The sequence below is a fragment of the Salvelinus alpinus genome, chromosome 23, assembly GCF_045679555.1.
Source record: "Salvelinus alpinus chromosome 23, SLU_Salpinus.1, whole genome shotgun sequence".
In the NCBI taxonomy this organism is placed as follows: Eukaryota; Metazoa; Chordata; class Actinopteri; order Salmoniformes; family Salmonidae; genus Salvelinus; species Salvelinus alpinus.
Window position 1 is genome coordinate 41406116 of NC_092108.1, and position 16400 is coordinate 41422515.

The 16400-nt window shown below is 42.1% G+C and overlaps 1 protein-coding gene across 2 annotated transcripts in view; it reads right to left on the reverse strand.

The window, feature by feature from the left end:
* The window catches only part of LOC139551015 (SPRY domain-containing SOCS box protein 4-like), a 98853-nt gene that overhangs the window by 31852 nt on the left and 50601 nt on the right, over nt 1-16400 (reverse strand). The window lies entirely within an intron of this gene.

Genomic DNA, 16400 nt, shown 5'->3' on the forward strand with positions numbered 1-16400 from the left:
CGGAATCTAAAACAAAAATCCAGAAAATCACATTGTATGATTTTTAAGTAATTAATTTGCATTTTATTGCATGACATAAGTATTTGATACATCAGAAAAGCAGAACTTAATATTTGGTACAGAAACCTTTGTTTGCAATTACAGAGATCATACGTTTCCTGTAGTTCTTGACTAGGTTTGCACACACTGCAGCAGGGATTTTGGCCCACTCCTCCCTACAGATCTTCTCCAGATCCTTCAGGTTTCGGGGCTGTCGCTGGGCAATACGGACTTTCAGCTCCCTCCAAAGATTTTCTATTGGGTTCAGGTCTGGAGACTGGCTAGGCCACTCCAGGACCTTGAGATGCTTCTTACGGAGCCACTCCTTAGTTGCCATGGCTGTGTGCTTCGTGTCGTTGTCATGCTGGAAGACCCAGCCACGACCCATCTTCAATGCTCTTACTGAGGGAAGGAGGTTGTTGGCCAAGATCTCGCGATACATGGCCCCATCCATCCTCCCCTCAATACGGTGCAGTCGTCCTGTCCCCATTGCAGAAAAGCATCCCCAAAGAATGATGTTTCCACCTCCATGCTTCACGGTTGGGATGGTGTTCTTGGGGTTGTACTCATACTTCTTCTTCCTCCAAACACGGCGAGTGGAGTTAGACCAAAAAGCTCTATTTTTGTCTCATCAGACCACATGACCTTCTCCCATTCCTCCTCTGGATCATCCAGATGGTCATTGGCAAACTTCAGACGGGCCTGGACATGCACTGGCTTAAGCAGGGGGACCTTGCGTGCGCTGCAGGATTTTAATCCATGACGGCGTAGTGTGTTACTAATGGTTTTCTTTGAGACTGTGGTCCCAGCTCTCTTCAGGTCATTGACCAGGTCCTGCCGTGTAGTTCTGGGCTGATCCCTCACCTTCCTCATGATCATTGATGCCCCACGAGGTGAAATCTTGCATGGAGCCCCAGACCGAGGGTGATTGACCGTCATCTTGAACTTCTTCCATTTTCTAATAATTGCGCCAACAGTTGTTTCCTTCTCACCAAGCTGCTTGCCTATTGTCCTGTAGCCCATCCCAGCCTTGTGCAGGTCTACAATTTTATCCCTGATGTCCTTACACAGCTCTCTGGTCTTGGCCATTGTGGAGAGGTTGGAATCTGTTTGATTGAGTGTGTGGACAGGTCTTTTATACAGGTAACGAGTTCAAACAGGTGCAGTTAATACAGGTAATGAGTGGAGAACAGGAGGGCTTCTTAAAGAAAAACTAACAGGTCTGTGAGAGCCGGAATTCTTACTGGTTGGTAGGTGATCAAATACTTATGTCATGCAATAAAATGCAAATTAATTATTTAAAAATCATACAATGTGATTTTCTGGATTTTTGTTTTAGATTCCGTCTCTCATAGTTGAAGTGTACCTATGATAAAAATGACAGACCTCTACATGCTTTGTAAGTAGGAAAACCTGCAAAATCGGCAGTGTATCAAATACTTGTTCTCCCCACTGTATAAGTTGGCGGTATACAGTGAATCTCCCAGGGATGTTGCCTTTTATGCCATGTATAGTCAAGGTCAAGTGTGGCTTCTCTCATAACAGAGCAAGAGGTATTTATTGGGTCTCTTGGCTCTCCGTAGGCTGGCTGTCTCACCTGAGCCCCCCCCCCCGTTGGTCCCCGAGGGGCGAGGACTACCCCTATCCATATAACTAAACAGCATTTGAGCCAGATGATGCTTACACACGAAAAAAGCGGGATATGAACCTGAGTCTACCACCGTGAGAAGCCAACGTCTTGACCATTAGACGAAGAGGAAATTCCCTTTTCGTCCGAGGGTCCACACTGGTTTTGAAGTCACAAGTGGGGCTATCCATCACGTGACCATGAGCAACCACGACCGACTCACACCTGCTACTTAATTCATTTTTCTACAATAAAGTAAAGAAACGGAGTGAGAGGTAATTGCATACCACAACATATCTGGGTGATTGTTGCAACCAATGTTCCCTCTAAGCTCGGTGCCCAGCTCCCCTGCCCACGCAAAAGAAATATCAGCCCAAGCAGAGAAGCACGAGATTGAACTTCACTTAACTTTGTAGAGTTTTCCCCCTTAGTTAACACTATCAACGGTTCCCTTTACTGTGGGAATTGTGATCAAATTAACGCAATATTAGCCTCTTTGAATGCAACACAGAAACAAAACACGCAAGACTTATTAGTATGGAAAACACAAGAGATTCTATTGTAGGCAGAACACGGAGTAGGATTCTGTTGCATTGACACACTACTCAGCCCCTACTCTACACAGACCGGTGCATAACCAATCAGAGCTGCAGTAGGCCTATATGCAAATAGAGCATTGCCATTATTGGATCTGTGCCATTCACTTCGAATTGGAATGTGATTATAGCATCAGCGGGTCGTGAGTAGTTACGCTTGTTTTGAGATAAACGCGAGAGCTGCATGTAGCCACATGGGCACATTTGTTCATATCCTGTGCTAGTTAGTGAGTTATTAGCCCAGTTATAGATCAATGGGGGAGTGATTCAAGTAAAGAGCTTTTTTTTCCTTCTTAAAAAGGGGCAGTGTTGTATATTGAGACAGGCTTGAATAAGCTAAGTATCCAATAGGCAGAGGATAGCATAATTTGTCTGATGCTCTGTAATAATGCATTTTATTTTATGGTTTCTTGCATCAAACATTTTCAGTCACCTTGTCAGAAGGAGAAGTAGATAAACAGGTCAGTGTCAAGCCCTGCATGTTTTTTAAAGTCTCACGGGATGTAGGCCTACATTGAACACCACACATTGGCTGCGACTGTAGGCTGAATGATATAACAACTATTTCCATGTTAAATTGTTATGGGACCATGGTTTCCACAGGGACATTAGTACCTTCCTGCAAGACTATCAAATATCATTGTCAATGGTCAGACTCAAATAGCATATTCTTGTCAGGATTATCATTGCTTATTTTATTTTGAGTATTACTCAACATTCCATGCTTAATATTCATTTAGGTAAATCTACAACTGGTGTTGTGTGAATTTAGGTTAGTCCCTCCCGAACTTCTACAAGGTCTTACATTGTGAGTGGTACTGGAAGTCCCTAAAAAATGGCCAGCTTCCACCACCACAACATGCCTGAGCAGGCAACGTCTGTTCCACAAGCACATAGAGATGTGATGCAAGGTTGACTTTTACAGGAGAGTGAAGAGGGAGTTCTCTGAGCAGAGTGTGAGCTCAGGCGACTAGTGGCTCTTTATACGGATGGGGAAACTGCAGGCCATTCCGGGGGTGTTGGAGTCATCTGCAGAGATGGTCTTCCGGTGAATCGGACTTATGTAGTAGTATGGTAAGTGTAGTAAGATTATTACCTAATTTATATGAATACTAAAATCTTGTTTTAAATATACAAATTGTGACGCGTCTTATATATTTTCTAATTTTTTTAAACAAGGTGTGTGTTCCGATGTTCTGTGCATTATGTGTGCATTATGTGTGCATTATGTGTGCATGCAAGTCCACACCACATCGTCTCTCTCCCTGACTCCTTTTTTCCTCTTTATAAATGCGCCAATTAGCTTTGCTTTGATTCCCTGTACAATGACTCCCAATCTACACAGCCCTGTCGTTGCTTTAGATGCTGACTAGCTGATGACCATTGTTTGAAGAATTGGTGAGAGAGTGAGACGGAAGAGGTGAAAAAATACCAAAACACCTTAACTTCCTCCTGAAGTGTTTCATAGCCACCACCACTAGTAGTACTAGTACTAGTAGTAACTCCCTTAACTTCTCTTCGGTAGGGGGCAGCATTCGGAATTTTGGATGAAAAGCATGCCCAAATTAAACTGCCAGCTACTCATCCCCAGAAGATAAGATATGCATATTATTAGTAGATTTGGATAGAAAACACTCTGAAGTTTCTAAAACTGTTTGAATCATGTCTGAGTATAACATAACTTATTTAGCAGGCGAAACACCGAGGACAAACCATTCAGATTTTTAATTTTTTTGAGGACACTTTTCAATTAGTTTTCCATTGGGAAACCAGATTTCTAAGGGACCTTCTTGCAGTTCCTACCGCTTCCACTGGATGTCAACAGTCTTTAGAAATTGGTTGAGGTTATTCCTTTGTGTAATGAAGAAGTACGGCCATCTTGAAGGAGGGTCACTCGAAGTGTCCTGTTTGTTAGAAGCGCATGACCAGAAAGCTAGCTACAGTTGGTTTTAATCCTGTATTGAACACAGATCATCCCGTCTTCAATTTGATCGATTATTTACGTAAAAAAAATACCTAAAGTTGTATTACAAAAGTAGTTTGAATATTTTTGGCGAAGTTTACAGGTAACCTTTGAGATATTTTGTAATCACGTTTCACAATTTGAAACCGGTGTTTTTCGGCATCAAACGTGCCAAATAAAAGGGACATTTTGGATATATCGACGGAATTAATCGAACAAAAGGACCACTTGTGATGTTTATGGGACATATTGGAGTGCCAACAACAGAAGCTCGTCAAAGGTAAGGCATGAATTATATTTTTATTTCTGAGTTTTGTGTCGCGCCTGCAGGGTTGAAATATGCTTCTCTCTCTTTGTTTACAATGGTGCTAACTCAGATAATAGCATTGTTTGCTTTCGCCGAAAAGCCTTTTTGAATTCTGACATGTTGGCTGGATTCACAACCAGTATAGCTTTAATTTGGTATCTTTCATTTGTGATTTAACCTGTTGGGGATGGGGGCGCTGTTTAGACTATTTATGCTAACTTGGCTAATTTTTGAAACGGCTTCCCACAAAATCCTTGATCGTACAATATGCATATTATTATTATTATTGGATAGAAAACAGTCTATAGTTTCTATAGGAGTTGAAATTTTGTCTCTAAGTGGAACAGAGCCCATTCTACAGCAATTTCCCTGACATGGAGTCAGATTTGAGAAATGTTGGCCACTCTTCTGAACTCAGTTAAAAGGGCACTGTCGTTGCTATGACTATACGGACACTTCTTACGTCTTCCCCTGGATGCCTTTACGTGATGACGATTCCAACGGGGTCGATTGCACGTTCACAGGACCTACAAATGAAAAAACCCTGAAGCTAGTCATTCTTTGGGAGCTGCGTCATGAGCCTAGAGGACACCGGCGCGCACCTGTTCCAAGCGTTAGTTTAGCCTGTTATATTTCTCCGGTCATCTTTTCACTCGTTATAGGAGTTAAAAACATCATAAGGTAGTTAATTTAAAGCGTTTTATAGCAATTTATATCCGTTTAGTGCGATTTTGGGACATTTATTTTTGCAACGATGTGAAAAGTTGGGCACGCTTTTCAGTTCATCCCGAACGCAGTTGACATTTCCACATGGCAAGAGGACAGCTTTCCACCAAAAGATGATTTCTCCCAAGAAAGGATCCTTTGCCCAAGATACTGATGGAAGAACAGCTCAAGGTAGGACATTTTTATTATGATAAATCGTGTTTCTGTCGAAACATTTTAGTGGCTTAGGACGCCATGTTTTTTGACGTAGCTTCGCTTGGCGCAAACTGTATTGAAAAGTAAGGATAAATTAAAAAATGTAATAACGCAATTGTATTAAGAATTAAATTGTCTATCAATCCCTGTCCACCCTATATTTTTTAGTCACGTTTATGAGTATTTATGTATAAGAGTAGATCACTGTCTAAGTGGCGCAAGGACTTTTTCTTTACCAGCTTGTCTACAATTCACATTGTCTAACCATGATTTTGGTGGCTAAATATAAACATTTTCGATCAAACTGTATATGCATGTTGTAATGTGATGTTACAGGAGTGTCATCGGAAGAATTCTGAGAAGGTTAGTGAAAAAATTAATATCTTTTGGCGATGTTGACTTTTATCGCTCACTTTGGCTAGAATCAATGCTGGGCTGCTAATTGCTATGTGCTAAGCTAATATAACGATTTATTGTGTTTTCGCTGTAAGACACTTAGAAAATCTGAAATATTGTCTGTATTCACAGGATCTGTGTCTTTCGATTCGTGTATGCTGTGTATTTTTACGAAATGTTTGATGATTAGTAGTTAGGTAAACACGTTGCTCATTGTAATTATTCTAGTCCATTTGTGACGGTGGGTGCAATTGTAAACTATGCCATCTACCTGAAATATGCACTTTTTTCTAACAAAACCTATCCCATACCATAAATATGTTATCAGACTGTCATCTAATGAGTTTTTTTGTTGGTTAGGGGCTATAAATATCTTAGTTTAGCCGAATTGGTGATGGCTACTGGTGTTGGTGGACAAATAAAAGATGGTGGATTATGCTAATGTGTTTTTAGGTAATAGATGTACATCTTTACATATTGTGTCTTCCCTGTAAAACATTTTAAAAATCGGAAATGTTGACTGGATTCACAAGATCTGTGTCTTTCATTAGCTGTATTGGACTTTAATGTGTGAAAGTTAAATATTTTAAAAAAATATTTTTTTTGAATTTCGCGGCACTGGTTTTTCAGTGGGGGGGGGGGGAGGGGTGCCGCTAGCGCCACGCTGATCCTAGACAGGTTAACTTCTTGTCAATATGGGGGCGCTGTTTTCACTTTGTAAAAATTCGTTCCCAAATTAAACTGCCTCGTACTCAATTCTTGCTCGTACAATATGCATATTATTATTACTATTGGATAGAAAACACTCTAGTTTCTAAAACCGTTTGAATTATATCTGTGAGTAAAACAGAACTCAAGTTGCAGCTAACTTCCTGTCAGGAAGTGAGAAATCTGAAATCAGGCACTCTGTTCCAGAGTCAGTTTATTAATTTGCATGTAATCTATGAGTCGACATGCACTGCATACGATTTCCCCTAGATGTCAGTAAGCAGTGAGAATTGGAATGGTGTTGCTAGGCAGATCTGAGGCCATATAAAGGCTTTTGGAACGTGGGGTGCACTCTTTTCAACGTTCGTCATGGCGCAAGACAGACCTCAGGATGGCATTCTGAAAAGCTCTCGTTATAGGCCTTAGATATATCCGGCTCTGATTTTATTCGATATAGGTGTTAAAGACATCATAATGTAGTTATTTTAAACCGAGTTATATCAGTTTATATCAGTATATTGCGATTTTCGGATATTTCTTTGTGCTGCGTTATGAAGAGTTGGACACATCTGGGCCACATAGCTAATGTTTGCTGCTAATTCCTAAGTTGAAGACGACAATCTACAACCGAGCAACGATGATTCTGGACAAAGGACCACTTGCACAAGATTCTGATGGAAGCTCATCAAAAAGTAAGAACTATTTATGATGTTAATTCGTTCTGTTGAAAAATGTTACACTACTATTCCGCCATTAATTTCGGTGCGGTCTCGCTTTAACGCACGCTGTATGTCGTAGTAACGTTAATTTTAAAAATCTAACACAGCGGTTGCATTAAGAACTAATGTATCTTTCATTTGCTGTCCAACCTGTATTTTTTAGTCAAGTTTATGATTAGTTATTGATTAGATTAGGTGCCTCTCCCAAGATTTCTCCCGACATTTTGTTGGCAGCTTGGCTACTATTCTCATTGTATAACCACGATTTGTGCCGCTAAATATGCACATTTTCGAACAAACAATATATGTATTGTGTAATATGATGTTATAGGACTGTCATCTGATGAAGTTTTGAGAAGGTTAGTGAAAAATTTAATATCTTTTGCTGGTTTATTCGCTATCGCTAACGTGCATGAATCAATGCTGCTGTGTGGTTGGCTATTGTAGTAAGCTAATATAATGCTAAATTGTGTTTTCGTAAAACACTTAAAGAAACACTTAAAGAATCTGAAATATTGGCTGGATTCACAAGATCTTTGTCTTTCATTTGCTGTACGCTGCGTATTTTTCATAAATGTTTTATGATGAGTATTTAGGTAATTCACGTTGCTCTCTGTAGTTATTCTAGTTGCTTTGGTGAGAGTTGTGATGGTGGCTGCAATGTAAAACTATGATTTATACCTGAAATATGCAAATTTTTCGAACAAAACATATTCTATACAATAAATATGTTATCAGACTGTCATCTGATGAAGTTGTTTCTTGGTTAGTGACTATTTATATCTTTATGGTGGTCGAATTGGTCGAATTTGTGATAGCTACCTATGCAGGAAAAAAATGGTGGGGAAAAAAAGTTGTGTCTTTTGCTATGGTGGTTAGCTAACAGAAATACATAGTGTCTTCCCTGTAAAACATTTTAAAAATCAGAAATGATGGCTGGATTCACAAGATGTGTATCTTTCATTTGGTGTCTTGGACTTGTGATTTCATGAACATTTTATTATATGATATCCCTGTGGCTTTAGGCTAGGATATGCTAGTCAGCTTTTGTGATGGGGGGAATCCCGGATCCGGGTTTGTGACTCGTTAGAGGTTAATTAACTCTTGGCAATAGGGGGTGCTATTTGCACTCTGTAATAATTTCGTTCCCAAATTAAACTGCCTCGTACTCAATTCTTGCTCGTACAATATGCATATTATTATTAGATAGAAAACACTCTCTAGTTTCTAAAACCGTTTGAATTATTTCTCTGAGTGAAACAGAACTCATTCTGCAGCTCACTTCCTGTCAAGAAGTGAGATTTCTGAAATTGAGGTCTCTGTTCCAGGGTCGGTTTATAAATTCCCTTATAAGCTATGGGGCTACATGCACTGCATACGCCTTCCCCTAGATGTCAGTAAGCGGTGAGACTGAATGGAGCGGATAGCACCATCTGGGGGAGTATAAAACCTCTTGGAACGGAAGTACCGACCTTTTCGACGAGGCGCCTGACGCAGGAGGGAAACCGGCATGGCGTCTTCAAAAGCTTTCGGTTTAGCAGTTCTTTCTCCGGCTCTGATTTAATTAGTTTTTTTGTCTTAACTTCATAAGGTAGTTAATTTAAACCGACTTATAGCAGTTTATAGCAGTTTATTGCGATTTTCCTGGATTTCTTTGTGATGCGCTTTCACGAGTTGGACACCTCTCCAGTGGGTGGCTAACGTTAGCGGCTATTTCGACAGGACAAGAGGACATCTTTCAACCCAAAGACGATTGTTCTGGAGAAAGGACACCTTGCCCAAGATTCTGATGGAAGCTCAGCTAATAGTAAGCAGTCTTTATGCTGTTAATTCGTACTTATGTTGACAAATGTCAAATAATAATTCCGCCATGAATTATGGTGCGGTCTCGCTTTAGCGCACGCTGTATTGCGCAGTAACGTTAATTTAAAAAATCTAACACAGCGATTGCATTAAGAACTAATTTATCTTTCATTTGCTGTCCAACTTGTATTTTTTAGTCAAGTTTATGAATAGTTTTCGATTAGAATAGGTGCCTCTCCAAGATGGCGCCGGACAGATTGCTTGAAGTTTTGGCCACTAATCACATTGTATAACCACGATTTGTGCCGCTAAATATGCACATTTTCGAACAAACTCTATATGCATTGTGTAATATGATGTTATAGGACTGTCATCTGAAGAATTCTGAGAAGGTTAGTGAAAAAATTAATATCTTTTGGTGGTTTATACGTTATCCCTATGTTTGGCTTGAATCAATGCTGTTGTGATGTTTGCTATTGTGGTAAGCTAATATAACGCTATATTGTGTTTTCGCTGTAAAACACTTAGAAAATCTGAAATATTGTCTGGATTCACAAGATCTGTGTCTTTCAATTGCTGTACGCTGTGTATTTTTAAGAAATGTTTTATGATGAGTAATTAGGTAATACACGTTGCTCTCTGTAGTTATTCTAGTCGCTTTGGTGAGAGTTGTGATGGTGGCTGCAATGGTAAACTATGATTTATACCTGAAATATGCACATTTTTCTAACAAAACATATGCTATACAATAAATATGTTATCAGACTGTCATCTGATGAAGTTGTTTCTTGGTTAGTGGCTATTTATATCTTTATTTGGTCGAATTTGTGATAGCTACTGATGGAGTAAAAAATGGTGGAGTAAAAAAAGTGGTGTCTTTTGCTAACGTGGTTAGCTAATAGATTTACATAGTGTCTTCCCTGTAAAACATTTTAAAAATCAGAAATGATGGCTGGATTCACAAGATGTGTATCTTTCATCTGGTGTCTTGGACTTGTGATTTAATGATATTTAGATGCTAGTATTTACTTGTGACGCTATGCTAGGCTATGCTAGTCAGCTTTTTTACTGATGGGGGTGCTCCCGGATCCGGGTTTGGGAGGAATTAGAGGTTAATGAAAGTTGATTTTATAGTAATTAATTTGAATTTGGCGCTCTGCATTTTCTCTGGCTTTTTGCCAAGTGAGACATTAGCGTCCCGCCTAAACTCAGATTTTTGGATATAAATATGAACTTTACCGAACAAAACATACATGTATTGTGTAACATGAAGTCCTATGAGAGTCATCTGATGAAGATCATCAAAGGTAAGTGATAAATTTTATCTCTATTTCTGCTTTTTGTTACTCCTCTCTTTGGCTGGAAAAATGGCTGTCTTTTTCTGTGACTTGGCTCTAACCTAACATAATCGTTTGGTGTGCTTTCGTCGTAAAACCTTTTTGAAATCGGACACTTTGGCTGGATTTACAACAAGTGTATCTTTAAAATGGTGTAAAATACTTGTATGTTTGAGGAATTTAAATTATGGGATTTCTGTTGTTTTGAATTTGGCGCCCTGCAGTTTCACTGGCTGTTGACAAGGTGGGACGCTACCGTCCCACATACCCTAGTGAGGTTAAGTTCCTCACATTCATGTGTCTGTGCCTTTTGAGTACCGGTATCCTATGAAACAAACCTACCTGAAACATCCGCTTTTTTCTGAACTACTTAAATCAGGTTGCCCAACTACATAAGAAGGCATTTGTAGCCTCTAATATGCAACTCCCTGGTGCCAGGATGTACTATTGCTAAACAGAATATTACCTAGGCGTATGGACCTGCAATGCCGGAGACGCTTGAAAAACGATTTTCTCTCCGCTTTGGCCTGCTCTTCCGGCAGTTGACCCCATTGGCTTTCCTTTCCCTCCTATTTATTCAGTTTTGTACACAGCCAGAAGTGGCATTTTATCAAATTCTCTATACAATAAGGATCCATTCATAACCAGTGCGGTTTAGAGGGTTAGATGATTTATAGATCAGTCAACATAACAGGAAGTAGCCCAAGCTGTGAGCCGCCAGCCAACCAGCTCCCTGCAGCCAGGCCGTTAGTGAGTTAGCGTTGAGCTCTGGATAAATGCCAACAGTGTGCTGCTGCACAGTAGGGTTAGCGCTTAGTTCTGGGCTACGCTGCTTTTAGCCTCACGCGCAAACTCTCCCTGTTCCCTAGAGTATCTCCGGTCTGCTGGACACTCGCCAAGCACCCATTAGCGGTAGCAGCTTCTCTCCAGAGTCCTGGCACACGCGATGGGGGCTGCATGGAGGCACAGAGCTTACACACACAGTGGAGTGTCATGGTCTTCCTACCATGCTTTATAATAAACAATTAAAAAGGTCATGGAATAGTTGTTATAGAGGCGGCTCTAATACACAGAGCCCATGCTTCAGGACCAGAAGTGTTTCCAGATTACCTGACAAAACCAGGAAAAACTCCTGGCTCTATTCTTAGATGTTTTACGCTGATAGCAATCTTCTCTGTCCAACCCCCCCCCCCCCCCCTTCTCTTCCACACATATGCTAATTAAAATGAGTGTTGGCATAACTTTCATCAAATATTCAGTGAGAAATTAATCTCTCATATTTAGCTTGGCAGAGAGAGAGAGCGCGAGAGAGAGAGAGATTCTCCCTTCTCACCGTGTATTCAACAGGGAGAGAGAGATGAGAGAATCCCTATGTTTGTGCCACAAACTCCCACAGGACAGGGAAGGCTGAAACATCTGCCACAGCTGTTTCGTGTCCCTTCCCAAAAAGGACTGCCAAGTCCACTCCTCTACTTGGATTCACCCACATGCGCCGAATGCAACAGGTGTAGACCTTACCGTGAAATGCTTACTTGCAAGCCCTTAACTCTATTTTCTTAACTGCATTGTTGGTTAAGAAAATATTTGCTAAATAAACTCAAGTAAAAACTACAATTTTTTAAAAAGTAACAAGGCTATATACAGGGGGTACCAGTACCGAGTCAATGTGCGGGGGTACAGGTTAGCCGAAGTAATTTATACATGTAGGTAGGGTTAAAGTGACTATACATAGATAATAAACAGCAAATAGCAGCAGTGTAAAAACAAACAATGCAAATAGTCCAGGTGGCCATTTGATTAATTGTTCAGCAGTCTTATGTCTTGGGGGTAGAAGCTGTGAAGCATATTGGACCTAGACTTGGCGCTCCGGTAACACTTGCCATGTGGTAGCAGAGCGAACAGTCCATGACTTAGGTGACTGTAGTCTGACAATTTTGGGGTCTTCCTGACACCACCGCATATATACACTACCAGTCAAAAGTTTGGACACGCCTACTCATTCAAGGGTTATTCTTTATTTTCTACAATGTAGAATAAAGTGAAGACATCAAAACTATGAAATAACACATGGAAAGTGTTACATTTAAATATATTTTATATTTGAGATTCTTCTAAGTAGCCACCCTTTTCCCCCCACATTATGTTACAGCCTTATTCTAAAAGGGATCAAATCTATACACAGTACTCCATAATGAGGAAGCAAAAACAGAAACAATTTAAATATCACATGTACCTAAGTATTCAGACACTTTACTCATTACTTTGTTGAAGCACCTTTGGCTGCGATTACAGCCTCGATTTCAGTCTTCTTGGCACACCTGTATTTCAGGGAGTTTCTCACATTCTTCTCTGCAGATCTCCAGAGATGTCTGGCTGACGCTCGCTCGTCTGGCTGACGCTCGCTCGTCTGGCTGACGCTCGCTCGTCTGGCTGACGCTCGCCTACTGATGGGGTCTCCTCTCTGGTGCCCAGGAATGTGTGTCAGCCAGCCGGTGTACACACACCACAATACTTCAGAGCACAGTCTCACTCACACGTCTCTCAAAAGTCATTACCTTCCTGAACACACAGTCCTACCACACACTGGCTGACAGTCATGAGCTAGGTGAATCATTGAGGGTATGATAAAGGGGTGAGTGAGGTCTGTGTGTCTGTGTGTGTGTGTGTGTGTGTACACCGGCTGGCTGACACACATTCCTGGGCACCAGAGAGGAGACCCCATCAGTAGCAAAGCACCAGACAGATTCAGCCCACTGATCAGACACACACTGTGGCTCTGTGGCGAGAGAAACACAGGACACACACGGCTCCCTGTCTGACAGACGCTCTCCCCTCTCACAAATTACCTTCACACACACGAGACATTGTGCCTGTCCCACCCCGCTGTTCACGACACTGGGGCTCTGTGAGCATCACTGGATGGGATGAAGGCACATGATACAATGACGCACACGCAATACATACAGTGTCTGCCTGCGTCTCAGCCAAAGCCCACTGGGCGTAACACTCATTTCCCAATTTCCTGACACTGGACCTCAGACAGCAGAGTCCCTCTATCCCTCCACCCACCCTCTTCTCCACCTTTACTTTCTCTGGAAGCTCACCCCAGTCAGAGCATTCACATCACCCACCTCAAATCAACACACAGAGCCATCAGAGAATTCCAGGGGATTTCTGGGAAAACTCAGTTGTTGGCTTCCTCCTACATACTGTCCACAGTCTCCCATGGGGACAAGCAAACACACGGTGTACTAAGACACACACGCCAACAAGCAACAACAAAAAAAGTCCAGATACAAGCAAACACCCACGACATCCCAGTGGCAGACAGACATTCATGAGGACTTCATAACAGTGAGTCAAGTGTGCTAAAACAGCCTAAGGGTATCTACTCTACCTACCTCGTTTCACAGTAAATTGAAAGCATCCCGATCACACGCATCTGGGGTTTCCCTGATGGATTTATTTGAGGTCACATCCTGAATCAACATATTTCTCAATATATCATGGGAGCATATTGATGCATGGCATGTTAACCCATATATGGCTCTACTTCCCCAGCTCGTTTATTGTGCCTTCTCGTGCTCATTTAGATGCTATAGATTGAAAAGTTCAAAGCCCTCATGTTTCATTCTGTTGCTCCAACTTTCTCCTTCTGTAAAAGGCAGAATTTCATTATTCTGATGGGCATGCCTTGGCATATAAATAATCAGAGACCCCCCCCCCCCCCCCTGTTCGCTAACACACCCACAGACATAGGCCTACTCACAAACACGTATACGTAAGTGCACAGAACATGCAATAACATTAAGGCGCACACAGACATTCACAAAACACACAATCTCGCACACATACAGACACGCGTAAACGCATGAAGGTGCATCACATCTTCAAAAACGGGTCTTTAGCCGAGGCTTTCAGCTCCTACTGTACACCATCAGCCATTTCTTTAAAACTACCACCTTTGAAGGAGAAGAGCTTTCAACATTCATTCTAGTTTCTCAGCACTAAGCTTGAAAGCCCACTTTCAACTGTCTAAAAGCATTTTTCAGGCACTGAAAATACTTTTAAACTGGTGCTTTGAACAGACGTCGAGATTCTCCGAGCTAGACCATTGCGGTTCCAATCCGTGATATTCAACAGCACAAAAATGGTAAATGTGAATGGTTCGGTTAAAACCGTTCTGGATAACAAATGGGCTGCTTTGAACAAGGCCTAACTCAGGAAAAGACCAACATAAGCCACTGCGGCACAAAAGATACGTAACAGTCATCTGATGTGTGCAGTGGTATGAAAACTACAGGTTTAAAAACCTTACAACTTCAAAGAAAGGTCAGTGTGTGTGTGGCGAGAATCCCCAGGTCTTCCTCTGGTCTCAGACATCGAAAGTGACTCGTCTAGCAAGAACAAACACAGCAGACTTTACAGGGGCTTTTTTCCTTTCAGTTTCCACCCAGCAACAGACAAAAACATTCCATGTTGTAATGTTAAATATGACTCCGGCGGGGGGGGGGGGGGGGGGGGGGGTTCAGATCAAAAGTGTGTGTTATGAGAACACTCTTTGCAGGTGTGTGTGAGGGGGAGGGGGGAGTTTAAACAAGTCTTTGAAAGAGACAGTTTAAACTGAGACCAGAGGAAGACATGGGGATTCTCACCACACACACACAACGTGTTGAGAAACATATATGAATGAAGAATGGTCAGGCTTCTATAATGAGTGGTCTTGTGAGGACATAAGATGGAAGTCCCTAATCTTGTACCTGGATACCATTTCAATAAGGTAAGAGCCTCACACAAAGTTACTACCTGTGTCGTGGTCACAGGGCCTCGGGGACTGCTGGATTTCAAGGACTCAGCACGTCAATAAATTGACAGCATTACTCATTATGAAGAGAGGCCATTGAAAATAAAATAGTCGGTAAAAATATATAAACTCAGCAAAAAAAGAAACGTCCTCTCACTGTCAACTGCGTTTATTTCAGCAAACATGTGTAAATATTTGTATGAATATAACAAGATTCAACAGACATACACTGAACAAGTTCCACAGACATGGGGGGGGGGGGGAAATCAACAGCACTGCATCTCCTCATGGACTGCACCAGATTTGCCAGTTCTTGCTGTGAGATGTTACCCCACTCTTCCACCAAGGCACCTGCAAGTTCCCAGACATTTCTGTGGGGGGGGGGGGGGCCTCACCCTCCGAACCAACAGGTCCCAGACGTGCTCAATGGGATTGAGATACAGGCTCTTCACTGGCCGTGGCAGAACACGGACATTCCTGTCTTGCAGGAAATCACGCACAGAACGAGGAGTATGGCTGGTGGCATTGTCATGCTTGAGGGCCAGCAGGAAGGGTTCCACATGAGGGAGGAGGATGTCTTCCCTGTAACGCACAGCGTTGATTGCCTGCAATGATAAGCTCAGTTCGATAATGTTGTGACACAACGCCTCAGACCATGACGGACCCTCCACCTCGATCCTGCTCGAGTACAGGCCTCGGTGTAACGCTCATTCCTTCGACGAAAAACGCGAATCCGACCATCATCCCTGGTGAGACAAAACCACGACTCATCAGCGAAGAGCACTTTTTGCCAGTCCTGTCTGGCCCAGCGACAGTGGGTTTGTGCCCATAGACTACGTTGTTGTCGGTGATGTCTGGTTTGTACCTGCCTTACAACAGGCCTACAAGCCCTCAGTCCATCCTCGCCCAGCCTATTACGGATAGTCTGAGCACTGATGGAGGGATTGTGCGTTCCTGGTGTAACTCGGGCAGTTGTTGCCAACCTGTACCTGTCCCACAGGTGTGATGGTTGGATGTACCGATCCTGTGCAGGTGTTGTTACATGTGGTCTGCCACTGCGAGGACGATCAGCTGTACGTCCTGTCTTAGGCGTCTCACAGCACAGACATCGCAATTTATTGCCCTGGCCACATCTGCAGTCCACATACCTCCTTGCAGCATACCTAAGGCACGTTCACGT